Source organism: Netta rufina (genome assembly GCF_964035555.1).
Source record: "Netta rufina genome assembly, chromosome: 22".
Classification (NCBI taxonomy): domain Eukaryota; kingdom Metazoa; phylum Chordata; class Aves; order Anseriformes; family Anatidae; genus Netta; species Netta rufina.
Genome location: NC_140146.1, coordinates 6980816 through 7008330, shown reverse-complemented (window position 1 = coordinate 7008330; position 27515 = coordinate 6980816). Strand labels below are relative to the sequence as shown.

The 27515-nt window shown below is 45.3% G+C and overlaps 1 protein-coding gene across 3 annotated transcripts in view; it reads left to right on the top strand.

Moving 5' to 3' along the window:
* The first annotated feature begins 8002 nt into the window (after nt 1–8002).
* RERE (arginine-glutamic acid dipeptide repeats) overlaps nt 8003–27515 on the top strand; it is a 222880-nt gene continuing 203367 nt past the window's right edge. For all 3 annotated transcript variants that reach the window (XM_084300172.1, XM_084300171.1, XM_084300169.1), the window contains exon 1: nt 8003–8206. The gene's annotated coding sequence lies outside the window, so the exon portion shown is untranslated. The remainder of the gene's footprint in view (nt 8207–27515) is intronic.

The following is a 27515-nucleotide window of genomic DNA, read 5'->3' as shown; positions in this document are numbered from 1 at the left end:
CTCCTGCTGGCAGTGGCGGATGGCAGAGCTCCTCTCTGCCCACCTGGAACTGGTTACGAACTTGGCAAAAACGCTTTGAGCTCAAAACATTATTTCCGCGCTGGTGTGTTTTGTTTCATCCTTTTGAGAACAAAACGCTTGCCTTAGCTTTGTTTGTTTTGAAGGGATGTTGCTTTTGAAAACTCCTTAAGAAAGCTTTCAAAACAAACTAACAAGGAAACCAAACACTTCCTGCCAGACAAAATGTTTTCTTTGCTGATGTTCCACATTGCTGAATGTCTCGGTTTCAGGGTGACCCAGCACAAGATGTGCACAGGCAGGGAGGCAGGAACGGGGATTTTGTATACATTGCCTGACACCCTCAGCCCACAAAACCCACTCACACCCCTGTTGTTGGGTCTCTTTTCCATAGTGTGTGTTTTGTGATGGGTTTTAAGCCCACAGGTCATCCGAACCCACCAGCTGACTCCTGCCTGCGGTGTGCCCATGAACAGCATCGTGCACCAAGGTCCTGCAGCAGCTAAATTACTCAAAGCAAAGGGCACGGAGAACTCCCTACAACCAGGTGCCGACGTGCCTCAGCTGCTGGCTGTGGGCATCATCCGTGCCTCATGGTATGTGCTTGTCCCATCTCCCTGAAATTCTGCAGAAGGGTCTTGAATAATATATATTGCATTAAGCAGGTGCTGAGAAATGAGGACTGACGCTGCTTATTCAGCTAGCTATGCGGATATTAAACCAAAATGCGGGTTGAGAGATTTGTGTTGCCTTTTTCTTCCTTCTCACTGTGACCAGAGTCCTGGCGGTGGCTGAAGAGGTGGCTGGAGGATGTGCAAACACAGCCCTGCCTTGGTCCTGCACAACATACAGGGGATTTTTGCATCAGAAGCCTGGTGCACACAGGGCAAGGTTGAAATTGCTGTGAGTTTTGTGCAAATCCAAACAGATACCCCAGAAAAAAAAAAAAAAAAAAGGCAGTGTATGCCAAAGCTCCCAGGCCAGTGCTTTGGTGGGTCGGTGACAAATCCTGCTCACTGAGCAGAGCCTCTTGTGGAGGCAGGTTCCAGGCTGTGCTCCTGCCTCCACGCTATTTTAGCTTTTATTTGTCTCATGGAAGCGGCTCTGCAAACACCAGCTGGGGAAGAGAAGCTCCGAGGCTGCAAAGCCCGGTCCCTTTTTCTGCAGTTCCTCAGATAAGTCCTTGCCTGGGGGGGTTGTGCTCCGTAGTCAGGTTCTGCTCCTGTCTGCTGCAATGAGCACTGATTGAAGGATGCACGTTGTGGCTTCAATTCAGGCTATAAAGCCACTGGCAGTAAGAAAGCTGAATTTGGGGCTGGAAAGTGCACCCAGAGCAGGTGGAGGGAGATACCTACAGCCTGAACCCATCTCCAGCCTGAGCAGGAGAGGCGTGTGTCCATAGCGAGGCGACTTTATTAATTACCAAAACCTGGCAGCCTCTTGTCTGGTGCCACAGGGTAAAGGTGAGTGTTGAGGGCAGGGCTGAGGTCCCATGTGGGTGCTGTTCCTCGCTGGGATTTTGGGTTTATCACCTCTCCATCGCTCACCTGTCCCGGGTGGGCGCAGCGAGCCGGGCAGGGCAGGATTCCTTCCTCCATTTTATGCTGCGCTTTGAAGGCATCGAGAGCTGAAGGGGGGAAAAAGGGGGTGGAAGCAGGAATGGCACTTGAAATGGAAATTTTCCCGTTTCTGTCAGTTTTTTTTTCTCTGCCTTTAAAAAAGCACATTGAAACGTGCATCAAAGGTAACATCCCCGCAACGCCGGGGAAGGAGCAGCCACAACGGGAGGCGAGAGCCGGAGCCTCCTCCTGGAGGAGCGCGTCTGCAGAGGGAAGGGCGAAAATGCAAATCTGAAATCAATCCATCTCCCTCTGCCTCGCACGCTTTGGCCATTTATTTATAACAGTTTGAAGTGAAGTCAGTGGCTGAGGACAAGAAGAGAAGCTTATAAATCCATTTACTACTTTCTGCACTGAAGGAGAAGCTGCGAATTTATAGGGGAAATGCGGGGAGGGCACGGATGAGGTGTTCCACATCCGTGGTAGAGGATGGCTCAAAAACATCAGAGCAAAGCTTTGAAAAAACAGAAAGCCTCGGGATGCGGAGGCCTTTCCTCCCTCCCTTCCCTGGCTCTGAGGGTTTTTAGGGGCACAGAGGTGTCTGCACCACAGTTCCCCGGGGTTCCCCCTTTGCCTGTGGTCCTTTTGTGCCGTCCTTGTGCCAAACAGGCACTGGTGGAAAGAAGAGGGTGAGTATGCCTCTGTCCTTCCTGCCTGGGGCTGGAGAAGTGGATCTAAACATGCCCCAGCCTGATTTGAGGATCTTTTTTTGTGGATCCTATTTAGGATCCTTTTTGCAGCATTCTGCTTCAAAGGACTGCTTCCAGGGCGGGATGCTATTTGAAAGCTTTTTGTCGTGAAGAGTAAGTTTGTTATATTTCCTTTATTTACCAGGTTCTGCAAAAGCAGTAAATCACGGAACAGATTGCCCTGTAACTGTCCCCAGGTGTAAGGAGGACACAGCAACAAGCCCCGAGGGGCGATGCGATTAATCCTGCTTGGGAGGAAAGGCTGCCATTAGTCATCCGCAGCTCCGGCACCGGTGACTTTCAAGGTGTACAAATCTCTCGTTAGATACATCCCATGTTCTGCAGATGGCCATTTTGTCTTCTCGCTGCGTGCACTGGAACATGCCCAAGTATACAAAAATGAGAGGAGAGATTGTTAGGGCAGATTTTTTTTTTTGTTCGTTTTCAATGGGATTTTTTCCCCTTTGCATGGCGCACATCCTGGGCTTTGATAAATGAGTCTCACCAGACACTGTGGTAAGCCAACCTCTGCTAATATTCATTATGCAGAACCCACCAGGAAATGGTCTGAGTCAGGGAAATGGAAAAGCTTTAACAGATAAAAAGAAATATATATATATATATTTTGTTCCCCGAGGAAACTAATTTATAACACTTAACATTTCTGGGATGTTTCAGAATATTTAAAACCAGGCGTTTCAGAGTCGTGTGTGTTATCAATGCTTCCAAAACTTCACAGCAAAGACACGGCGACTGAGCCACGTGCAGAGATACAGACAGGAGGCTTTTTGTCGGTCATAGAAAAGGCGTGCAGGGAGCTTAGGAGCCTGGTGTTAAAGAACCAGAAAGAAGCCACCAAGGTGGGCGCAGGCTGGGAATGTGCTGCGTGCCACCGAGGCTGTGATCTGTAGGGGGAAGGATTTACCCCCATGATAATTGACCGGCAGCTTCTTCCTCTCCCAGTGCCCCTGAAGGCACCAAGAGCATCCTCCCCGTGGTCCCCAGCAGCGTGTGGCCACTCGCTTCTCCAGCCCTTCCAAACACATCCTCTGGCTCAGGCATCTGTGCAGGTGGAAACCCGTAGGAAACAGACCTGGGTTGGCCAGCAAGGAGCTGTGCAGAGCGCCGGCATCAAAGGCACACGAGGAGAGCTCAGTGGGAGCACGGCGTTGGAGTGGTTTGTTTTCAACTCTTTATTTTTCCAGCAGGCAAATATTTTGGAAACACTTTGTCAGTTGTTACAGTAGTGAGTGCTTCAACAAAGGCCGAGCAGGACACAGACCCCGATTCAGCAGTTCATCCATATTCAGCGGGTTTTTTTTTCCTGAATCGGAGCTATAGTTCCTGCCCCACAGAGCTTGTACCCAGGGGACTGAAGATAGCTGGCACAGGCTGCGCACGTATCGCTCCCTACCACAAACACTGATAGTCACAACCCATTTCTACAAAGTTTTATCAGATTAACGAATAAAGTGATTCTTTTTAACAGATGTTGTTGAGCCGCTGGAAATTTATATGTGCTTGAATGTGTGGGAATGTGCTCAGATTGATTTAAATCTCATTTACATTGCTTCTGCTTTCACTGCAACCCATGCAGGAGGTTTTAAGTAGAGGTGACTGCTTGGAAGGGGCTCCCACCCATCCACCCTTCGAGCACTACGAGGCGTCCTAAAAGTTCTCTGCTAATATAAATGAAAATGGGATCCGAAATTCCTGAGATTTCTACAGTAAACAAAACAAAACAGAAAAAAGCCCCAAAGCAAATAGTTTTCATTTAAAGGGCAGGTTTTCAGATATTACAAAAGGGAAAGAAAGAATCTAATCCTGTTTTGCAAGTGGAGTTAGGTCATCTGTGAAAGCCTCTCAGAATATTATCTTCCAAGCTAATCGCTGTATTGACATTTGCCTGTTTCATTAGAGCTGGGTTTTTACTGCATTGCTGAGGTTAGAACCTGACTCATCTGTCATGGTCAAGGACTGGTTTGTAATTTCATGACTGTGGAATAAAAAAAAATCTCTTCCTCTCTCGCTTGTTTTAACTGGCTGGGTTGAAAGGGTGGTGACAGATTTCTCAGGATTGGTATTTTTTGACTTGATTGTTCCTAGTCAGAGTGTTTTTGTTTTGTTTTGTTTTGTTTTGTTTTGTTTTGTTTTCTTGTAGATTTTTGTTTCATTCAGTTGGCAAAGTAATAGTTATTAAAAAAAAAAAAAAGAGGCATGTTAGAACACACATGTAAGGAGATACTTTTAAAAAGTTAAATATACTGCATATAACAGATGTAAGGGCTAACAAAGTGAGAAGGAAAGAAACGTTATCTAAAACTGCAAAGAAAAAACAATCCAGGCCAGAGCTAAGTCAATTATCCATGTAATAAACCTCTGTGGCTACTGACTGAACAGATAAATTCAGGCTTTCTGTAATACGCTGACAGTAAACTTTGCAGCAAAAGGGAAGTGTCAGAAAAGTTTTATGCACACGCAGGAAACAGATCAGCATCTGAAAGGAGACAAAAGTGTCTGTGGAATCCTCCTTTACTCAGAGTGAGAGTTCTTCTTGCATCACCCTAATAAATCCAGAAATGCTTCGTGTCATTATTATGTAAATGTATTTATTCCCTTCCAGAGTGCTTCTAAGGTTTGCTGGCTGCACTACAGATACTTCTCTCCACCCACATGAATGTTATCTGGATTTGGCAGCAAAGTTGTCATGAAACACTTTAACTCTTCACGCATTGATGACCTATTTTGTCTGAAAGTGATTTTCCTTTTGCATCAGTGCCTGCTTTCTGCCCCTTTGCGAAGAGGTATTTTGCCACTGGCTCTTTTTTATTTTTCTTTCCTAATGAAGAAGATGTTTGTTTAGGATCATGGAAAAGTAACAGACAAAGCACAGCATGTTTTTTTCCATAACATAAGAATGACAACGCTAAACATCTGTAGTTTCTACCGTGCCTTTGCCTCAGTGGAAGCCGAAGGCACGACTGGTGGAGCAGGACTCTGCGTTGAGAGGCCCCAAGGGGAGCTGGCAGGACGGATTGGGATGGGTCTGTGGGAGCATGGAAGATGGGAAAGCAGCAGATGAGGCAGGAGCAACACTATTTGTTTTCTGCCAACCCCAAGGCACACTGCAGCCTTCTCCTGTCACACCTAGAAGCGTGCTTTTGGCTAAATGACCTCCACAACACAGCAGCTGCATGGATGGATCCCTGTGTGTGCAGCGGGGACGCGCAGCCCTGCCATCGTTTTGGGAATAGCGACGGGGCTGTGGTGTGACCCTGCCTGCAGCCAAGACAGAAACATTTCCAGCTGGCTGCAGAAGCAGTGTTTCGGATCCGGAGTGCTCAGCAGAAATGTTGCTGCATCAGATCTTTGGAAATGTCCAGGGGTAAGGAACAGGATTTGGAGGATTAACGTTTTCTGTGTAGGTACCTTCTGTAGCATGTTGGAATTTAAGTCTCTTTGTGGATTTAGCCAATTAGCCTTCCTCTGCATCAGCACTCCTGTACCTCGCAGGAAGGCTGGGGGACAGGCACACGAAACATCACAAGGATGCCAGAAAATGCCTTGCTAAAGACCTGCTAGGGTCTCACGTAGACAATCCATATGTATTATAAAATATTTTACTTGTAGAACATGCCCAGTCATTTCACCATCCCTCGCCCTCCAGCAGGATGTGAACCGTGAAAGTCTGCAGTGCCCAGATAGGGGGACAATGATCTCTCGCTGCAGCTTTTGGGTCTTCCTTGATCTTCCCTGTGTTGACTCAACCTCGTGCTACTTTAGCTGGTAGAAGATTACAGGACAAGGTCTGTGGCTTTGTTTATTATTGTCCACAGGGAGGGCTGCCTCTCTGCCAAAGAAAACGCTTCGAGTGCTATTCCTGCAACAATCCTATGGTTAAGAAGCAAACTTATAATTGGATCACTTGTGCGTGGTATGAGGATGTGGGGCTGCCTGCTGTCACTGGCTGTGAGTAATCACCTGCTTCTGCACTTCAACCGGCTGTGCAGATTTCAGGAGGCACATAGATGTTAGTTACACGGCGTAAGAGGAAATCCCCTGCAAATGGACTTATTTTTTTGTTAACGACAAAATACAGCATCAAAATGTTGCGAATAAATGCTTCTAATGCATGTGGGGCGACATGGAGGTGAGCAGAAGGGGAGAGGGAGAGACGGAGAGGGGCTGCTGTGGAGAATTTTTGCCATCACAGAGATGGAGACTGGAGAAAGCTGAAGGCACGCCCGTGTTGTGGCAATTTGTACAGTTTTTAAGGCATACATCCAGAGACTGAGGAACGTGAAATTGTAATTAGCAGAGAAAATAGGAGAGATGGAATCAGACTCTATCAAGGACAGCTAAAGTATAGCCTCCAAAATGGCTGTGTCAGACATTTAACTGATGTGCATTTTTAGACGCTTATCTAAATTAGTTATTAGAACACAATCAACTCTGTGTCTCAACCTCTGGTGATAATGTCCCTGAAGTTATGCTAGGGATAAATTTGTCCTGCATGCTCAGGGTAAAGAACTAAATTCCTCTGATGTGCAGACCTCAAATCTCCTTGTGTGTGCCTTTCTCTTCAGTGAAAACAGTTCCCACTTCCCTCGGCTGAAGGCAATAATGTTAACAGCCTCAAACGCATCTCCTGCGATACCGCTGGAGTCAGCCATGGAGGCAGTTTATAGAGACAGCAAACAGTTGGGGTTACACAAGTGTAATTGAGGGCAAAATCTGTCCTGACAGATCCGAGTGCTTTTTCAGAAAGGAGATGTAATTCCACACGAAATTTCTCAGATCCCCGGGAAGAACGTGTGACTTTCTTTACGGCCGTGTGATTTATTTTGCTGGCCCGCGTTCCGCGGATGAAAGCCGAGGTTAAGGTTAAATAACAAGTTTGCTCTATTTATGGCGCAGGTAGCTCCGCGCTATCGGTCGGAACCGCGCGTGATAGCTGAGGGCTGAAGGGGCTCGAAAAAGCTCCTGGGTGACCTCGCGCTTTATTAATTGCCACCCGGTAATTGGCAATGCTGCTGCTGTGACAACACCCTCGCCGCACCGAGCGAGAAGCGGCAGCCTCTGGATTTTATTGCTGAGAACAAAACGCGGCGGAGGGGCTGTGTGAGGGCACTGTGGCCTGGTGCCTGTGGGGGTTCAGAACGGGTGGGGGGCTCCAGGGTGGCCTGGGGGGGCTCCACAGTGGGTGTGGGGGATGGAGGATGGAGGGGGGCTCCCCCAAATCCTCAGCCCAGCGCTGCCCCCTGAGGGGACACCCAGTGGCAGCTCCCCCGTGGCATCAGCTGGAGCCACCCCCAGGGTTGCTGCGGCGAGGCCGGGCCCCACAGACCCCAGAGGGGCCCCCCAAGGGCCGGGGGTCGCAGCGGGGCGCCCCGGGGCCGGGCGCTTTTTGTGCTTCCCCCCCTCGCCTCAGGCGCTCCGGGCCTTGCCCGGCCCTGCCCGTCCCCCCCGCTCCGCCTTCCCCTTCTTCTTTTAAATCACTTCCATCCGCTCCTCCCATTGGTCCCATCCTCCTGGCGGGTCACGGGGCGCGGCTCCTCCTCCAATCGGCGCGCCGGATACTGGCAGGCGGCGGCTCCGGCCTGGCTGCGTTGCTGGGTGCCCGCTCGCTGCGTGCTCCGTGTGTGTGTGTGTGTGTGGTGTGTGTGAGGGCAGGGAGGAGGCAGCGCCCGGCCGCTGCGCCCCACAGCCCCCGGCCCCGCTCCTTCCCCTCCCCGCCGCCGCCGCCATGCCCCTGAGCCGCCGCTGAGGCACCGCCAGGGGATCTCCGCCGCCAGGCAGCCCGAGGGGAGCCGCTCCCCGCCGCCGCTTTGTCCCGGCTGCCAGAACGGAGCCGCCGCGGATGCTGTGAGCGCCGCCGAGGTACGGGGAGGGGGGAGCCTGAGGGAAACGGGGAAGGGGGAGGGGGGGGCGAGGCCCTTCCCGCCCTGCTCGGCCACGATATGTCGCGACAAGCCCTCAGGGGAGCCCCCCGGGGAGCGGGGAGGGGGATGGTGGGGCTGTAAAGCCGGGGGTTGAGGGGGGAAAAAAAGGGCAAAAAGCCGCTTTTTGCCCTTTTTTTAAAAATTATTATTCGCTCCCCGCACGCTGAGGCCGTGTTTTGGTTCCCCAGCCGGGGGAGGGAGGGCGCTGGGAGGGGGCTTCGGCTGGGGAAGGAGGGCAGGGGACACAAAGGAAGCGGCCGGGGGGGGGGGGGGTCGGAGCGGGGCACCCCCACCCCCTCACAGCACCCCCCCCGGCCGCGGGGAGCCCCCTTTTCCCTTCATTTTTTTCCCCCCTCATTTCTCAAGCGTGAGAGGAGGCGCGGTGGGAGGCAGGCAGCGGTCGAGGTTTCGCCGCCGAGCCCGGCTGCTGAAGAAATCCGCCGGGAAGCAAACAATGTGATTCATTGTTGGGGCGCCCGGCCCCTCGGACTTTTTATTTTCGCACGCTGGCTGCAGTTATTTTTGATTTGCCCACTTCTTCCGCGGAGTTTTTGCTGGAAGCGGCGATGTGCTCGGGGGTGAGGAGCTGGGGATATTTTTGTGCAGTCAGCGGGCTACGGTCTGGTGTCTGTTTACTCCTGAGTTTTCATTGACCGGTTACTGAAATCAAAGGTGTTATTTTGCCTGCGTGGGGGTGGGAGTGAAACGAGAAGCCTCGTCCAGCAGACCTTAATGCCATAATTCAGTAAGAATTACGGCTCTCTCGGACCAAACCTGAAGTGGCACAATTCCCGTAGTATGCCCCCTTCTTCGATGCAAATTTTTAACCGGATAAAAACAAACGCTGGGTCAAAAGGAGTGCGTGTTGTAAAAGGCGGGTGCCAAATATTCAGATGAATGGGTGATGTGTGGTGGTTTCTGTAGCCCTGGTATTACCAGGCAAACATTTGTTTTGTGTACGCTGCTCCCTTAGAACTGAGAAATCCATGGTGGCTGAGGGGTGGCAGCGTCTCTGTGATAATAAAAGCACTTCTGGTAAATGCATCTTACGTTGCCTTTCCTCCCTGAGCCCGTCCTGTAAAATCAAGAATCGGGGCTGGATTCGGTGGCCTGGTTTGGATGAGTGGCGATTGGGGAGATTTGCCTTGTTGGTTGATGAGGTCTGGAGGGGAGAGAGGGAGGTGGATGCACACAATGCCCAGGCTCGGGAGCTCATTGTTCTTTGCTGTATACTCTGCCGTGTTTGGGACTCTGCTCTCACGCAAGCACGACCTCTTTTTCCTTGGGCAGTGAGAGGCAGAGAACAGGAGGCATTTTCTACCTTTCCTCCTTCTCTGGAGTGGCCTTTCGGTAACCTCGCAGAAAGCCAAAATAGTAAATTAGAAGCTAAAGGATGCCAAAACATTCTGTATGTTCTTCCCTCCTCCCCTCCCAGCGCTGGCTCGGCTTCTTTCTCTGTAAGTGAGCGTATAAAGAAAGAGGGAGCACATGAGGTGAGACTCTGAAGCGCACTCTTTTGAACCCCTCTCAACTTTCTTTCATGTTCTGCCTTCTCCCCCTACCCCCGGTGAAAACCCCGGCTAGCCTGCAATAAAAATCCCTCCTCGTGAGGTTTGTGTGTTGGCTTTGGGATGTTTGGTCTGGGGGCACGTGTAGAGGGAAACTGCTGCCAAGGGAGAAGGCGTTAGAGAAATGCATTGGGGTGATGAAAGTAAAAGGAAGCATACAGAGCCTGGAAGGTGATTTGGGTGTAGATAGTTTCCTTTCTTGATGATCCTGTAATGGTTTTTGTTTTTACAGCAGCATCTGTAAAAACAAAACCAATTACGGTGTGTACTGAAGCTGTGAAAAGCGACTGCTGCGTGGGGGCTGGAGCTGCTCCGCAGATCGCGTTATCGAGGTGCGGTGAAGCCTCCCCTGGCTTCCCGATAACTCCAACTGGCCGATGATATCGAGGTATGCAGAAGAGGGAAAGAAATAGCATCTGGGTGTGAGGAATAGGTGCCGGTGGGTTAGAGCCCTTGGAAAAAGTGCATTGAGAGTAGGCAGCAGTGACTGTCATGGTTTAATGGAGCATTGACTAAATCATGAAGCTTCGAAGTTGTTTTGGACTCTTTAGCAGGCTTTGCTGTCTGTCTGGAGTAAACAGCTCCTTTCTTCTGCTTCCCTACCCAAATAAAGCGTGCTGATTGCCCCTGGATTGAGGGCACTTTTTTTTTATTGTTCTACCACTCACATAGCTTTGGTTGTGGCTACAGCATGATTGTAGGTCATTGTCTGCGCGGATGCTATGACTGGAGCTCGCTGAGAGGTCCAGGGGCATACTTGTGTTGCCTCTCTGGCTTTATGATGCCTTTGGCATGTGGATTTATGCTCTGGAGCGACCGAGAGGGGGATAACTCTCCGTCTGGACAAAGCCCTTGATAGCCCTATGCGAAATGGCTTGTTTCTCAGGCAGAGAAAGGTGAGTGGGGCTGGGAGAGACAGACCTGCCTTAAGCAGTAATTATGTAGCTGGGTTAAAAAATGGTGATTTCTGTGAATCTGGGAGTTCGTTTTACTGTAGTGGGTTTTTTTGTATGCATGCAGAAGTCTGTCTGGTGGAGTTGTGGGTAGAGGCTCTGTGCTGCCGCAGCACAGGGCTGATAATCAACAACAGTCACGGTTGTGAAGAGCTGTGCTCTGTGCAGTTCTTGATGCTGATTGCAGCTTAGGTGAGAAAAATGATATTCCGCTGTTGCTGTTTTACTAATCGCCGTTTTAAATAACGTGCTATTTGTCAACTTACTGTCACAGCCACAAAACGCAGCTCTCTGTCCTAGCCGTGCTGGGTGGTTGGTGTGCCCATAAAGAAGTTATTTTACTTTTGGGAGTGGGAGGGGGGAAAATTGTGCCAGGAGCATCCAGAATTTTGCAAGCCCGTGTTACTGGCTGTGCAATAGCACAGCACAACCCGTGTTATCTTCTCAGCAGAGCTGTTCATACATTAAGATTGCCTGAGGGTAGCTTTGATTTCATTACCTACCATATTTAAGGACACTGTAAGCTCCAGTGACGTGCTGTGCTCCGTGGTGTTGGCATGTGAATGCGGTGCTGGACTTGTAGTTAACTTCTAATTTATAAGAAATAAGGGTGGTTGGGAAACATTTAGTTAGGATGTTGTACTGACATGGGTGAGCAACTACACATGTTAAAAACAAAATCAGTTCCCTAACTTTGTGATGTCCATTTCTATTTATTTATTAGGTGGGTGGCCTGGTTAGGCGAGCTATTTTTAAGTTTCAGCTATTTTTCACTACGATTCTGCTATGGAAATGTATGGTAATTGTTTCAGTTGCATGAAGTCCACACAAATCATCTTCCTTGACTTAAAAGGGGTAAGTGGTACCTGACGGCAGCTGAAATTTAAATCAATAGGCTTAAAAGAAGGCATGTATAAATCAAAACAAAACATCAACACCAAACTATCTTGTAATTCAAACAGAGCACACACAGTTCATCTGAGATCTGTTTGTTTAGCATGTCTGTGTGTGTTCAGAGCTGCTCGAAAGGAGCCTTGTGTCCCACTAATGTTGTTGTGTTGCACCAGGGCAATAGGAAAGTACGTGGGGCTGGTGCAGAAGGCATCACGAGGAGGTCTGCTCGTCTGCTTGTGGTTACCCGGGCTTTGGAGATGGTGTTGCTAGGAAGGAAATCAAGCCCCTTGGTGGAGCGATGGGAGGCGTTGGGGAGCAGGAGCCACAACGCAGTATTGTGCTCTTTATGTTGGGCTGCCAGCAGCATTTTACACAAGCTTTTATAACGCTGGTAGCTGTGCCCAACTGCTCTTTTCAGAGGGCCTGATGTATGAACAAAGGAGCAAACAAGATATGAATACTGCGCTGGCTCCTTTTGATTTCAGAGTCTACTGAGGCAGAGAATTGCTGTAAGTGACTGAAAAAACAAACAGATTGAAATATTAGCTGACTATTCCCATTTCAATAGTTTTTTTTTTAATACAAATGTCTGTGTAGTTAGTTCACTGAGCATCCAGAATAGTGCGCTGACCTGGGGAAAAGTGAAACTAGCGTGGGTACAAACATCAGTTTTCTCTCTGTGCCTAACGGGGACAGTGATGGCCCTTTTTGGGGGGGATTCTTAGAATTGTGTGCATGAAATGCACCGTGTCAGAGCTGGTGGTGCTTCTCTGAAATGCATGCGTAAAGGATTGTATGCAAAAAGGATTTTTGGCACCTTAAATCTGATAGAAGTGCAGCTCTGAAAATGCAGAGCAACATAAGTAGTGCATGCGTTTGTTAGATTCAAAAGTGAATTTTACAAGTGAGTTACTGAAAACCAGGTAATTCTGTGAACATGTATGGTGTCTTTTGTTCCTACAGAGCATGAATGAGAGAGGTTAGTTAACTGCTGGAAAATTGAAGGTAAATGGAGGAAAATTAGGGCTTGTTAATTCTGAGGTGTTGGTTATTGTAAGTATTATACTTGAATATATTTAAGAAAATCTGTTACTGTGGTGTTATTTATCCCTGATACCGAGTCAGTTTTGGCCTGTTTCAACTATGTAGCGAGATTTCTTTCCCAATTGGGGCTGTGATGTGGTGTTTTCTAGAGCATGCAATGAAGGTTGCAGTGTAAATTTATTTCCCTGACCGGCCGTGCTAACGATGCTGATGTCCTGGTAATTCTTCTTAGGAGGCAGAGCTTGCACGTCCCGAGGCTTGCCCCCTCCATCACCAGTTCCTTATTCTCTCTCCCTGCCTTTTGTAACAGCTGAAGGGACAAACGGCCTCGATGTGCCATGTGCTGAGTAGTGAAGCTTAAAATGCCAGGTTCAGTCTGGGCCGTGCCTTAGCGGAGATGTAATTAGAGATTTTTTTTTTTTTTCCCCCTATCAATTTGCTGGTTTGCACAAAACTTTGAGGAATGTTGGTTATTGCTGGGATGGCTGTCACGGCAGGCTTGGTTGAAATTCATCATGTACAAAAGTTACTTGCGTGGAATGAAAGGATAAGGGCTTGAGGAGGGGGAGGAAATGAGGGGATTATGGAGGTTTTTTTCCTCCAATAAACCAGTTTAAAGAAAGAGAAAGGAAGTTGTCACCTTGTGCTCATAAATATGTCTGTCTGTGGCAGTTGCTTGTTTGCGCTCATCTTTTCTGGTAGTCAACCATTTTGGGTTAAAACAGCCGAGTTCTTGGGCACTTTGGCCCATTTTCCTGCAGATGGAAGTATTCTTAGCGGCTGGTCTGGGTGCAGGTATCGTACAAATGTTGATTGAGATGGGGGAACATTCATGTTATATTATGCTAAAAAATAAAGTGTTAAGGAGCAGAATTTCTTATTAGTGAGAAATCACGGTTAAAATCTGAGAGAAGCAAGCTTTTGTTTGGTTTGACGTGGCTCTGGGTGTGTTTTTATACCAACTCTCCAACAAATGACTTATTGTGAGCCTGATTCGACTGAGGGGACAGAAAAATGTAGAGTTGCTAGCTCCTGTTTGATCTGGCATATCTGGTAAGCGATATTTATTAAATTCTTAAGCAGATATTCTGCACTGAGCTCTTGATCCTAGCGTCAGGTTTCTGTACGTGGTGTCCTGGCAGTCCAAATGTGTGTAGGGGAATGGATGGAGGGAATCTCTGCCTGGGGGGACTGTTGATGATGCACACTGTGCGTTTAACCTGTATCTATTTGTGCCCCCAACCTGGTAAGGGCTCATTAAGGAATAAGTTGCAGTGGAACTTAATGAATGTTAGCAGCTCTACAGCGAGCATTGGCTCCTAATGGCAGCATCCGAGAGGTGCCATTTATCTTTCTCTGAAGGACAGGTAACTTCAGGCAGCCCTGTTTACTCCTTTCCTTCAGTAAATGGCTCTGGGCACTTAGCACAGAGTGGCTGTGACCCGAGGGACCTCGTCTGTGCCTTTATGCCTTGAGTCAGCAGTCTGTGTCATACCGCTCACACGTAACCACCTACGTGCTGTGTGAATTGCCACATTATCTTGTTTTGGGTGGGATCCTAACAAAAGACGATCGTCGTTTTGGCAATAGAAGCTCTGGAGAAGCGAAGTCTTAAGTTCTTTAAGTGAGAACCTGTTCAAAGCATGCGTAGGCTGCGGGAGAGCTGCGATGTGTTGTGGCTGGTAACCTCGTAGTGCTGGAGCCGCTGCTGGAGGCGGTGAGGCAGACCTGTGATGCCAGAGATCGGTCACTTCTGTGCCGCCTGTGAAATCACTGCGGTCTAGCAGGAGCTTGTAAGGCTGCATATACCCTGTTTTAAACCTGAATGCTTCTGAAAGCTACGTGGCTGTGTCGCAATGTAAAGTGGGGTGAGCTGGGCTTGGGAATTCTGGTGTGGTGGAATAGGCAATTGAACCAGTCTGATGGTCCATGTAAGAAGCTCAGCGTTTTAGGCAACCGGTTTATTCCCCAATTTGAAAAGGGATGGCAGGTGCATTTAGTAATTACAGGATGTTGAGGTGTCAGATTTGTGCTGGATGTCAAAATTAGTAAATATTTAGGAATTTTGAATCTTCAAAAAAAAAAAAAAAAAAAAAACAACCCACTATATGTGTGACATTAACCTGCTAACACCAGCAACTGCGAGGGACTGGAATACATGGTGTCTTTGTGAAAACACCTCTTTATTTCTTCCTTGATTTAGGAGTCTTCATCCATTCACGCATGTTAACATGAGAAATGGTATGAATGTGAAAGAAGAAAGCAACAGCACCTCATCGAACATAAAAGTGTCAGAAGGGCTGTGTTTCTTCAAGACATCCTGCCCCACGAAAAAGAAGATCCTGGAGCACACACAGTTAGGGCCTTCAGCTTTGCTTAGGATTCAGGAAGAGCAGCGGGCATGTGAGGATGTTCTGCAGAGCAAATGTTTCACAGTGATAGCGTGGATGTTGTTCTCCCACACCTCTGACTAAAGAGTGGCTTAGAGCTTGGGGAGCTTGGAGTCGAACTGAACTGCTTTTCTGTTAAGCTTTTCTGCTGCGTGTGGGGTTTTCTTGTTTGTTTGAAATAATGGTGCTCATCTGTTCTTTGGAAGGTTCTCCCCCACAACGATGGCTTAACCTGTTTCTTGCAATTCTTCCCGTGTTCCTTTATAATTCTTCTGTTGATTTTCTGTCTACCGTAGCCTTAAAGCAGATACTTCACTCCTTGTTCAGGTGCATCAGCTTCACTGGGATCATAATTTAATGTAATTTACAACTTTAGCATGAACTTCTGTTTCATAGGAGAACTTAGAAGGGTGAAGTTGCTTAAAATTGACCTGGGTAAAGCTCGATACCTGACAAGATTCTGCAAAAGGAAACTTTGCCTCTCTCCTTATTATTGGTTTGTTTTAAAATGGGGGAAGACGACAGGTTCTTAAGGTGAACAAAACACACCCGACAGTAGTTCAGCTACCAACTCTTCTGGTACATATCTCTGGGTCAGAACGATACATCTTGGGTAAAAATGGATGCAGTGCCTCCATTAGAGATCTTCTAATGAGGTCGGCACAGGAAACTTAAACACTTAATCCTCATTTTTACAAACTGGGAGCGAGATGCAGAAATCTAATTTATGTCTCCAAGGTCATTCATTTTCACTTCACAAAGCTTAATAGACCTGTCTTTGACCACTGAATTATGGTGCTTGCCCTCTAACACCACGAACCTTTAAGATGAGAAACTTTACCCAATAAAAGATGAACTTAAAGGTACCTGTACTCCTGAAGATTTCTGAAAGTCGAGTGCCCAGCTAGTAAGTGCCGTCAGGATAAAACAGTTTACCGTAGGGCTGTTTGGAGCCATGCTTTTAATTTCTGATATGTTTTGTTTCTTAAGACTCCAGCTACAGATTTATTATCACACACAAGTTTATTTGATGTTACTGGGAACAAAATCCAAATGGTCAAGTGTTTAGTGAAGTAAAAGCCAATTTTTTTGATGACTTGCTGTGATCTGACCCTGGTGTCTGTGGTTAATCAAGGTAATCTTCTCCCTTCGTGTTCTTCAGAGCAGTTTCCATGGTAAATTTTATATTCTCTGATTGATTCAACTGAACCCTGTGCAGAAGCTCTGGAAGGCTTTCAGATGATGACAGTAGAGACAGGGTTTATGGCTGATCTCGTGTTGGCTGGCCAAAGCTGGAGTAGGATATTGTTCAGGGGTTAAGCTCTAAATCAAAGGGATTGAGAGAAAAGGACGCAATGTGGATAACCCACTGAAGGAAGAAGTGTGGGTGGAGTGTGGTAATGTAAGTGGTTCTCCTAAGCCGCAGAGGAAAATAAAACAGCATAAGGTCTGAATAAAGGGAATATAGATTTGGGGCTTTTGTTTGTATGCAGTGTCATGGTGTAGGGGAGATTTTTCAATGCATGCTTCTGGATGATGGTCTGAATAACGTTGGGATTACAAGAGGCTTGGTCAACTGCTGCCATATGCAGAAACAGAAGTTAGGCAGCATCCAGGTCCTCTTCTGACCTGCTGAAATGTTTGTGGCTGCTGTTCAAATGCTTTCATCAAAGCTTTGAGGCCATGTAGGAGTGCAGGAGGTGACAAACTGGTGGTGCAGGTAGCCTAGTAGTAGCAAATCAACTTTTTAATGGTAGGAATACCCAGGGAGGAGCTAGAACCATCAGCAATGTTTTGCTGGATGCCTAATGCCCATTAGAAATGGGTATGGTTTGCAATATATGGTTTTATGGCTTTTATTCTTTCATAATTATGCCAATTTCCCTGCTGTAGACTTTGGGATTCTAGCTGCTGTTAGTGTTTTTTGGCTTTTAGCGTGGGTGTTGGAGGACACACGCTCCTCTTCCACGAGTCTGAGTCGCTGCTACCTTCGGCGGCTGGCGTCGTTACGTGCAGCTCTGTGAGCAGCATATCTGCTTGGTTTTCTGCTTGGAAAAAGTCATTTGATTCTTATTTCCTGCTTCTCCTCGTGTTGAATAGGCTTAGTCTTTTATTGTTGGATTTTATTGTCTAACGGCATGCCTCTCTTTCCACGTCTGTAATATACGAAACAAATGGAACTGGCTCCACTTGTGCTCGCATTGTATGTCGCTGCTCTCCACGCAGGCTTACTGCAATTCATGGGAGCCCTGTTCTTTCCTAATTATTCATCAAATAACTACTTGCATAGCTTTTTGTCCCAAAGTACAAGTTTAGGAAGTATTATGTGGAAGGTAATTACTTTAGTGTATGTATAGTGAAGCCTTTCGAGTCCTGATAAATTATATTCACATTTTTCCTTGCTGGGATTTTTCTGAGGCCCTAGTACACGTGTTGGAAATAGAAAGAAAGGCTGGGAGGGCTTGTTAATGAATGAGGCCTCTTGTTTGTAACATCCTGTTGGAAATTTAACGTGTTTCCTGTATTAAATTCCACAGATATTTTAATAAGGTCACATATTTAATTCCTGGAGATGGTAAATGGCCATGCTGCAAGTAGACAGCGAGAAAGGCTGGGAAGATTGCACGTCGTTAATCCACAGCAAGGATTTAGGTGGTGTTGGTATTGCAGCGTTTGGGTTGTGCTCCTGGCACTTCGAATAACATGTTGCATGACCTTGAGCTCAACTCATGGTGATTGTTATTTTCTGCTTCTGAAATAGGTGTGATGATACACTGTCAGTGTTACCAGGAGCTTTTAGAGATGCTGAGCAATAGAAAAAGGCTTGGTATTTCAGAAACAAGCAAATCTGTGCTGTGGCAGACCCTTAGCTTTCTGCCTATAGCATGTAGTTTTTTTCCAGGACTAGAAAGCTTTGAAATGATGAAATACATGGAGAGTTACATTTTCTTGCATTTGTTGCATCTCGGTGCATCATTGTTACCTACTGCTACTTGTCTGTTTCAAAGCAGTGGAGGATCTCCTGATAACAGCAGCTGTGGAAAGCACCTGGTTCTCTCTTCTAGAAGGGGAGTTACTCTCAGTGGTTTATGAATGACTGTTCTGCTAGCTGCCAGATCTTAATTGTTTTAAAATTTCTAGCTGAGGCTCTCAGAAGTGTTTTATACCACAAATCTTTTCCTGATCAAGTTGGCATTTAAAATAAGCTTTGTATGGATTACTGTAACTTCTTTCTCCCTGGCTTATTTATTTGGGTTTTTAGCAGAAAATACAGGCCTTGATGCTTTGTAAGAGCAGGATGTCTCTCAGGTATTACTAATGGGGAGCTCCTCTCCTTCGTTTCCCTCTTGTTGCTAATTGACTCTTTGCTCGTTCTGAATCAATACTGGAAATACGTTCGGAGTAACATTCCCTCCACCTCCTTCAAGCGAATGAAATTGGGGTTTTGCTTTCAGGTGTACAGAGGTGGAGATATAAATGTTGGATGAGTTTTCTGGGATGGGAAGAGGTGAAGTCACCCATTAGTAAGCTAAGGAAAGCCAGGAGGTTGTTCCCTACGTACGCGTTTGCTTTTGATGGAAATGTTTTTTCGAAACGAGTTTAGTAGGAAGGCAAACTCGATCTCATTTAAATGTGGTTCTTTAAAATCAGTGTGTGGTTCAGTGGGTGTGTGGAAGAGCCTGAAATTCTCATTCTCCAGCCCTTTTTGGTGGGGAAGGTGAAGAGGAGGGAAGGGCTCCAGAGAAGAGACTGGAGAAGACGAGATGCTTGCAGTGCAGAAAACAGATCCCTCTGTGATCAGGGCAGCTTTCTGCCTGAGGTGTGGCTGGGTGTGTGGTCTTGAGCTTGTGTAGCCTTTCTTTCCTGGTTTGTGCTAAGGAGAAGAGGTAGTGGTTGTGATCAGCTGGTGACAACTAAACACGTAATGTTCATAAGGCATCAGGTTTTATTTTAGTAATCAATTACAAAGATGCTTGTGTGAGGGGAGAGGGTTTCTTTCTTTCCCTCATTTTCTGAAAGTATTAGGCATGTGTAGGCATGAGCTGTTGAACGTGGTTTTTCTCTGCTAGTGTCCACTGAAAGAAAAGGAGGTTGATGTTCATTGTATTTGTGTTCCATACTATGACAATACGGAATGACACCAGACTTGAAAAGATGCCTTAAAACTACCACTTGGCTGTGGCAGCAGAGCCCTTAGTTTCCTTTTGTACTTGGACTTGGTCTGATGCTTTTCTGTCTAAACTTTATGCCATAACTGAAGAGCTGTTTGGTTCCATTTAAACTTCTTTTTTTCTCTGCTCTGCTGTGCCTGGCTTCTATGTCTTAGCTGTACTTTTTTTCTGTGCTTACTTTTCAGTGATTTTTTTTTTTTTGCGGGGGGTGGAGGGTTATTGGCTTTTATTTGTTTTCTCTGTTTGCTTTGTTCCAGAAGACTTTATGAAACTTCAGGGTTTTCCTGTAACTTTCAGTTCCATTTAGGGTTGTTCCTTTGCAGCCCTTGTCGCCGTGTATTGCTCATACAAGATTTGAAGGCTCTGAGAGCTTCCTAGTTGGTTGTGTAATAGTGGGAGAAGGACCACTGAAAGTCATCCTCGTTGATGCATTTCAGTACAGCTTGTTGCCCATTAAAATTATCTCCCTTGGAATCTTGTTTTTAGCTGCTCCATTCTTGACATGCTTTTAAAAAAAAAAAAAGGGAAGGATTTGAATGGCAGCAAGGGTTGAAGATAATTGATAAGGCAGTGTGTTGTCTCTGTCCTCATTGTACCTTTGGTACTGGCTGCAGTCCACTTCAAAACTGTCTCGTAAGAAATCATCACAAAATCTTAATCTCAAATATGTCAAATTATGTCACTGAGGAAAACAATATTTAACCGATCAGCTTGGCTGAGCCCCCTGATGTTTGATACTCTGCTCTTTGCTTTCTTCTCTACTGATGAAAATCTAGCAGTAGAAGGCTTTGGCTCCGGACTTTTTTTAAAAGCCTTAACAGAAAGGTTTCCTCGAAAGCGTCAGTATTTACCCTGAACATGTGGTAGGGTCTGGACACAAGGGACTCTCTGTACCAGTAAAACATTGTCCTACACCCCCCACTCCTGTATGTGTTTTGCATCTGAAATGCTTTACTCTGTAAGAATTATGCAGGGCAAGGAGAGTTGATCAACAAATGCTGGCGCTGGGAAGAGCCCCAGGACTGAGCTGAGGCACCTGAACATCTTACGGACCAGCTGTCGAGAGGCCTTGGGGGAAGGACTGCTTCCTCCCCTCCAGCGGCTGTGCTCAGGCAAACACCTTCATATAAAAGGTATTTGAAATTGAGAAAGTAATGGGTTTCTGCGAAAAGACCTCTCTGGGTAGTGTCACTTACACGTCCCTTTGAGATTGTTGCCCGCTCCGTTCCTTGATGCTAACAATTCTCAGGATCATCAGTTCCTGCCTGCCGAAATGGGACTTCAGGGGCCAGTCATCCATAGCACAGTCTGATTCCTGGAGCCGTGGAAAAATGTCTTCTGTTTCAAAGGGCTGCAGACGCTAAAAGTGTTTGTCAGAAAGAGCTTGCAGAGCGTGGCATGTGGCTGATATGCTTGCTCTACTGATTTGATTACCTATGAATTTGGACTGTAGATAAATTGGCTGTCAGGGTGGGCTGTAAGTGCTGTCTCTATAGCACAGTACAATTATATTCCTTTTTTTTTTTTTTTTTTTTTTTTTTTTTTTTAAACCACTGGTATCAAAACAAACCTCTGCTTCTCTGGGGACTGAACGTTGCAGAAGCTTGTACTGGAGGTTTTCACATTAGTGTGAAACTGCGTAGAGATAAGGGTGTGCAAAATGTCTGACATTAGGGGGTAGCACTGGGTAATGAAATGCAGCAAATCATTTAAGAGGAGTGATAGCTGAGAAGGGCTATTGCAGTGCAACATGTAAAGAACTTCCTACCAGCTACAGCACCCCTCTCGATCCCTTCAGGAGCTGTGTACCCATCCCAGTTACACTTGTCTGCTATCATTTGTTGACTATATTCCTGAAAAGGCAAAGCCTTTCAATAAGCTTTGCTTTTTTTGACAGCACTGGTGCCCACATTTCTCTGTATTGGTAACTTGTGTCTGAAACTTGATGATCTTGTGTAGGAGGGGAAAAATATTTGCTATGCATTTAATTCTCAGTGAAATGTCACAGATAAAACACACTTGAAAAAGTCTGCGTTAGATCACAAGGTTTAATTTTGCTAGCTTGTGTACATACATTTTTTTTTCTTCAGCATGGGATTTCTCGCTGTTTCCTCAGTGTGAAAAGAGCCCATGCAGTGCCTTTCGTCACAGCACAGTCTAATCCAAAAGGGGGTTGGATGAGAAACTTGGTGGTTTGGGCAGCGTGCTTCTCAACAGGAATGTCACTGCTCACCTGCCCGTGACGTTATTCTCTGTGTTAGCTTTAGTCAGTATAGATATTTTTATGTTTGTGTTCAGGGGTATTTCTGTTGTGATTTTGAATAATGAAGAGGCTAAGAATCAGCTGAAATATTTGAGGTGAGAAATTATATTGGGTTTGGGATTCAGTTGGGTGCCTCTTGGGTACCAGTGAGAGGCTGGGTTGCTAGCACCACATAAAACGCTAGGCTGAAATCTTGGCTTGATTTTGCCTTCTTCTAAACCCAGTTTGAACTGCAGGGATGATTACTAGGGGAGCGCTGTGTATTTATGGAAAAGAACCAACACTTCAACAAAACCGTATGGACCTGTCTTCTGATCAGGTTTTTAATGTAAAAAGAGCTCCCCTTGAATTACAGGGCTCTGGTTAAACGATTGCATGAGGTATGTTTAAAAATAGTAAATGCATTTTATGTCTGGTCAAATAAGGTTCTTGGCATTCAAAACTCAAATGAAATCTATGCTGACTTGGGTCTGACAGCTCAAATTCTATGCTTCTTGGGAAGGAAAATTGCTTTCTCCCCTCCCCCTGTTAATTCCATGGTGGCCTGTAACAATGAATAATCTAGTAGTGGATTTTCCTTAAAAGACTGGGATCTATAACTCTGTAAGCGGGCTTCAGTTCAGCAATTTAAAAATAGTTTCTCTAGTGCTCAAGTTAAGGCAAATGATAATTTGTGGAAACTAATTTTTCAGTGTGAAATGGTCTGTTGAATGCTTCTTTAACGCGTTTCTGTGCACTTCAGTTTGCCAGATTAACAGAGCTATTAATAATAGCTGCTCTTGCCTTTTCAGCATGAAAGAGTTGGTAAGCATGGAGCTATATGTAGTTGTATTTTTAATTAAACTTGTACTGGGATTATCTTGTATTACCAGTTACCTTCGAGAAGATTATGTTCATAAAAGGTTCATCAGTGGTTAAGTGGAAGAGATTAAAGTGATTGTTGGCATGTTAGTCGAATTATTTGTTGCCTACGCAGCATTTGTTCTTAGCTTTAATTTGCCAGTAATGGCAGACGAGTAAAATGCAAGCGTCTGAATTTTAAGTCTACTGTAGCTGAGAAAAGAGAGCTGTGTTTTGGAGTGATCATTTATTTTATTTTTTTTATGTGATGTTTAGAAAAATTGAGGGGGAAAACATGCTCATTTTTGGTGTTTCAGTACAATTGCTTTGTAGTGATAGTCTTAATGGCATGATCAGGAAAGTACTTTATTAAAGAATAGGAAACCTTGCCCTGCTTAAAGCATGGAGGGCACAAATGGTCATAAAGAACTAATGAGCATGTTCTGGAGAAGATTGCTTCAATTATAGCGGGCTTGTAAATCCTTGCTGCTTGGGTCAGTCAATATGGGGAAGGCAGAAGGAATCCTGTGCTTGGATAATGTGTTGAGATAGGATGCTTAGTAGGATTGTACGCATCTAGATCTGTTTAGTATTAACTGTGAAATGCGTTGCGGCAGTAATAATGAATGCAGTGGGTGCCTCTGCTGTTATCAAAACGCATTAACAAGTTTTGCTGTGCTTGAATGCCTTTCATTGTTACGGTTTCTGGTTCATCCTAAAGCAGTGGAAGTAAATGGCATCCATTCTGTGCCGATATAAACAGCTCCTAGATGCTAGACAAACAGGGATGTTAGTGTGAGTAAACATCTGTTTAGCTTTTAATAATGAATACCAGGCAAGTTGTAGGACTTCTAGCTACAGTCGCATGTTTTTAGCTACAACAAGGGAAAAAAAAATAGGGGAGATGATCTAGCAAAGTTTTATAGCCTCTGATTACTCACATGTATAAAGGTAATGTATGGGATGAATCTTTGTGTCGAACAAGTTGTTAATGGCTATCAAAATCAGGTTCCTCTGCGTTCTGTGATGCTACAGAAATGCATTGCACTGTTCTGCTCCATGTATCTTAACTCAAAATAGGCTTTTTTTTTGTTTTAGAACTTCCCTTGTAGCTCTTTGGGTTTGCGTGGGCAAAGCTGGACCTGACTGCATGGATAGATCAGAGTCGGTGCCTCAGTGCTCGTGCCAGCAGTGTGAGCTGCTAGCTGTAGGCCTGCTGCTTCAAAATGATGATGATTCTGAAACTGGACATCAGCACTAACTCTTCCACGTGCTAATGAACTTATTTCAAATTTGGAGATATTTACAATGATCAGGAATTCTGATATTAATCAGTATGAGGCTGCCAAAAGTCTATTCTGTTAGCAGTACATCCAGTTCAGTTTCATCTGATTTCCCCCCTGCCCCATGATGGTGGCTGCAGCTTGTTGTCAGCTCAACCACGTGCCCATCTGACTGAATTCAGAGACTGCTGGTTTGTGCTGTGACCGTATTTAGAGGCTGTGTATTGAGTGAGATGTGTGTGGCCTTACTTTGGAAATGTCATAAGGCAGTGATCGTTCATAGTCTCCTGCTCTGAACTGTGAAAACACAATTCCTGGCTGTTTAAAAAACAAAAACCCTCCAAAACCAGGCTTTTGCCACGGAACTTCTGGTGAATGTGTCACCGTGTTTAGAACCATAACCTTTTTCCCTTGTTCTTACAGCTGGGATCTATATATATGTATCCACATGCTAGCTAGTCACCACGTGGTGGCAATTTCCTTTGTAGAGGAATTTGTGTGGATGGAAAATGTGAACTTTCTTTACTCAAACATGAAGACCGCAAGTGTGCTTTAACTTAGGCGTATCGATTGTATTGATCGTTCTGTTTTCCAAATGGAACAAGTTTGAGAAGAGGCATACATCAGAAGGGGATATAAAAAATTAGCATCAGCTGTCTTGACTTGAGTATATCATGAATTTCCAGCCTGTAAAATGTTGAATGTGATTTTTCAATTATAAAGGTTTAGCAAGGCTTAGAGATTATTTTCTGAGATTCTGGAATACGTACGATATTTAATACATAATGCAAAAGGAAAAGCTGTTTTCTTAATGTAAGAACATGAAAATGGAAGCGGCTGCAACATTATGCCGCCCTGATGCAGCGCTGATGCTAAACTTTTAGCAGCAGATTAAAAATTGATACCTCTCCCTATTCTTCATCCTCCAGTACACTCTTAAAACTTCTGCAGTTTTAAAAAAGTTTTTCTTATAGAACTGTTTAAGCTTCTATAATACATACTTTTGTGTGTAGATTTTTATGGAATATTAAGAGTTTGTGGTTTAGGTAGGGGAAAAATGCATGAGCAGTTTTTCTTCTATAAATGGGTGAGTCTGTGAACGAGAGAACTGTGCAAGTTCAGAGGCTCAAATGAAATCTTTGATAAGGAGTGTGATGTCCCTTGGCTGCAGCAAAACCATACCTAGGATCAAGTAAACAATATATGAAATTAATCTGCTAAGATGGAAAGTAAATGTGTAATTATATCACAAATGAAAGACAGATGTTGGGAACCCAGGGATTATCAGGGCTGGTATGAAAAGCATGTAACAGTCTGATGCTTGTTTGAACCATATGTTAGCTCTCAAATGTGAGTTATATACCACTGAAATGGTTCAGGATACTAAAAAAACATGTTCTTATACTTTCTCCTGAGGATTAGGGAAGTAGGGAGGTTAAGAGGAGATTTATAAGGCTGTCAGAATATCCTGCTAGGACTGGAAACATTTGAATTCAGTAGGACAATGAGCAGCTGACTACAGAAAATCCTTCTGCTCCGATGGCAGAGTGCAGGCAGTGCCTGGCCGTGGTGGTGAGGTGACGAAGGGTTCGTACTTCGTCACTGTTGGCCTCAGAGACTAAGCAGCTTTGTGCAGCTCTTGGAATGAGCTCAGCCATCCCCAAATATCTCGCACCTAGGAGCTAACGTGTATTTATGGAGTGCATTCAGTAAACGCTCTTGCCTCATCATCCACAAAGCTGAAATTTTGCATTCCTTAACAGAGGCTAAACAAAGGGCTAACGGTGGCCCTGGGCAGCACTCACCAAAGGGGGAGTTGGAGCATTGCTCACAGTGGGTTTAGGTCCAGCCATAAGCTCTAGTTTTTGTATATAAAATATTTTTTTCTGCTAAATCCTGAAGTGCTCAAGTTTTTCCTGCAATAGAATTAAATCGTTAGGAAATGTGTTCTAGGACTGGTCTGTGCTGGCCAAAAATAACCCCAGCAAACCATTTTTTTTTTTGTCTGAGTTATATTGCCTTGCTTTTTATTTTTCTAGAAGATGCTGTAGCAAACCTAATGGTCGAGTCGTCAACCCCAGGTTACACAGACATGCTAAGATGACAACTGAAAACTCAGCTCTTTATCTTCTGGGGTGGTGTTTGCTCTCTTGGTTGTATGCGTAGTTGTATTTTTGCAGCTTTGTCTCTCAGCGAATAGTCAAAGGTTCAAGGTTTAAGACTCACAGAAGGTTGCTCATTCTGTGTGCGTTGTAGCTTATTGTAACTCAGTGACAGCACTGAGTGATAGGAGAAATTTGCTCTGTTGTGAAACATTTCTCCCTTTCTACCTTGTTGTTCTGCTCACTTTGTATCTTGCGGTGGGGAAAGTGGGTGTTGGAGAACTCGGCTGCAATTAGGGTTTGCTCCAGTGTCTTTAAGCTTCTCTGGATAGGCAGAGGCCACGCTGATATCAATGCTGGAGAACATTTACTCTTTGTTTTAGAGTGGTTTATCTACCTGGCTAGGCTGCACCAAGGAGGTGGGATGCAGATTTAAATACCTGCAGTAATACTGATGTTGTTTCCATGTAAGGCCATAGTTCCGAAATAAATTGCTCGATTATTGCTAGCAGTAGTGCTTGAACTTCAGTGTCGAGCGCTGAAAAGCCACTCAGCAGGGAGGTCCCTTCTGATTTGTGGCTGTTGATCTTTCTGCTTAGTTTGTTTGCTGTTCTGCAAGCAGCTTGTACAAAAAATACCAGTAGTTTTTCTTGGGTTTGGTTTGATGCAAGCTTCCCCATCTGTCTTCCTAGTTTTTTGTTAGTTTGTGGTATAGAAAGATGAGCAAACACTGCTGGGTGGTCAACTACTGAGTAGAAACTGAGTTATATTTTTGTCATGTACTTTCAGGTTTTGAGAACTTTAACTTTTTTTCTCTGATATAGCATTGTTTGGGAGCAAAACTCACTTGTGAAGGTCTATATTTAAGCCTGCTGGCAGAACTCGGAGCAGTTTTGTTGTTGTTCTGCGTTGTAGAAAGGTCAGGGCTTCTCGTGGTGTAATCTGTGCACCTTTGAAAATGTGATAGGTCCTGCTTCATGAATATGAATTGATCGGATGCCCTTTTTAATCCTGCACAAAGTTAGTTTGAGCAAATATCTTGATCATTAGGTGTGTAAAAGGTAGGGTTATATTAAACGTGAATAGATGAGTTGCCTGCTATTTGAATATTTGGTGAGTACATAAAAGATTGTTTGTATATATGCACGTGTGTGTGTGTGTAATCCCCAACCAGCCAAAGAAGCTTCCTTATTAGAATAATTAGAGATCTGGAGAAAAGAGACAGTTTGCCTAAGGAAAATGAATTAAAAGATGTCTTTTTAAAGCGAAAGGACTGGCCAGATGACCGTGATTACAGATTGACTGTCTCTTAAAGCAAATTTTGAGATAGCAACGTTGCCTTAAAAGGTTTAATTACATTAGCGGGCCTTGAAGATGGAACATTTATTTAAAAAAAAAAAAAAAAAAAAGTACCCATCTGGTCCTCTCTTCAGTTGTGTTTTGATACCATTATCTCTTGAATTGCACTGTAGGAAATGTCTGCAATGCAACCTAGTGTGTGTTGGCTGGCCTCCCACACACCCCTTTGAGGGATGCAAGTGGAAGGCTTGTGAGCATTTTAATATTACTGTCTCGTGTCCCTGGGATAGGTTTGATTGGGGCTTGTGACATAAAAGCAAGTGGCCTTATTCTGAACTGAAACTGGCTGCTTGTAAAAGCCTACTGAGAACTCCGGGTTTGGGGAGTTCGGTGACTTTGTCCATTGGTGTCGGCACAGTGGTGGGACACTGAAGTCAGT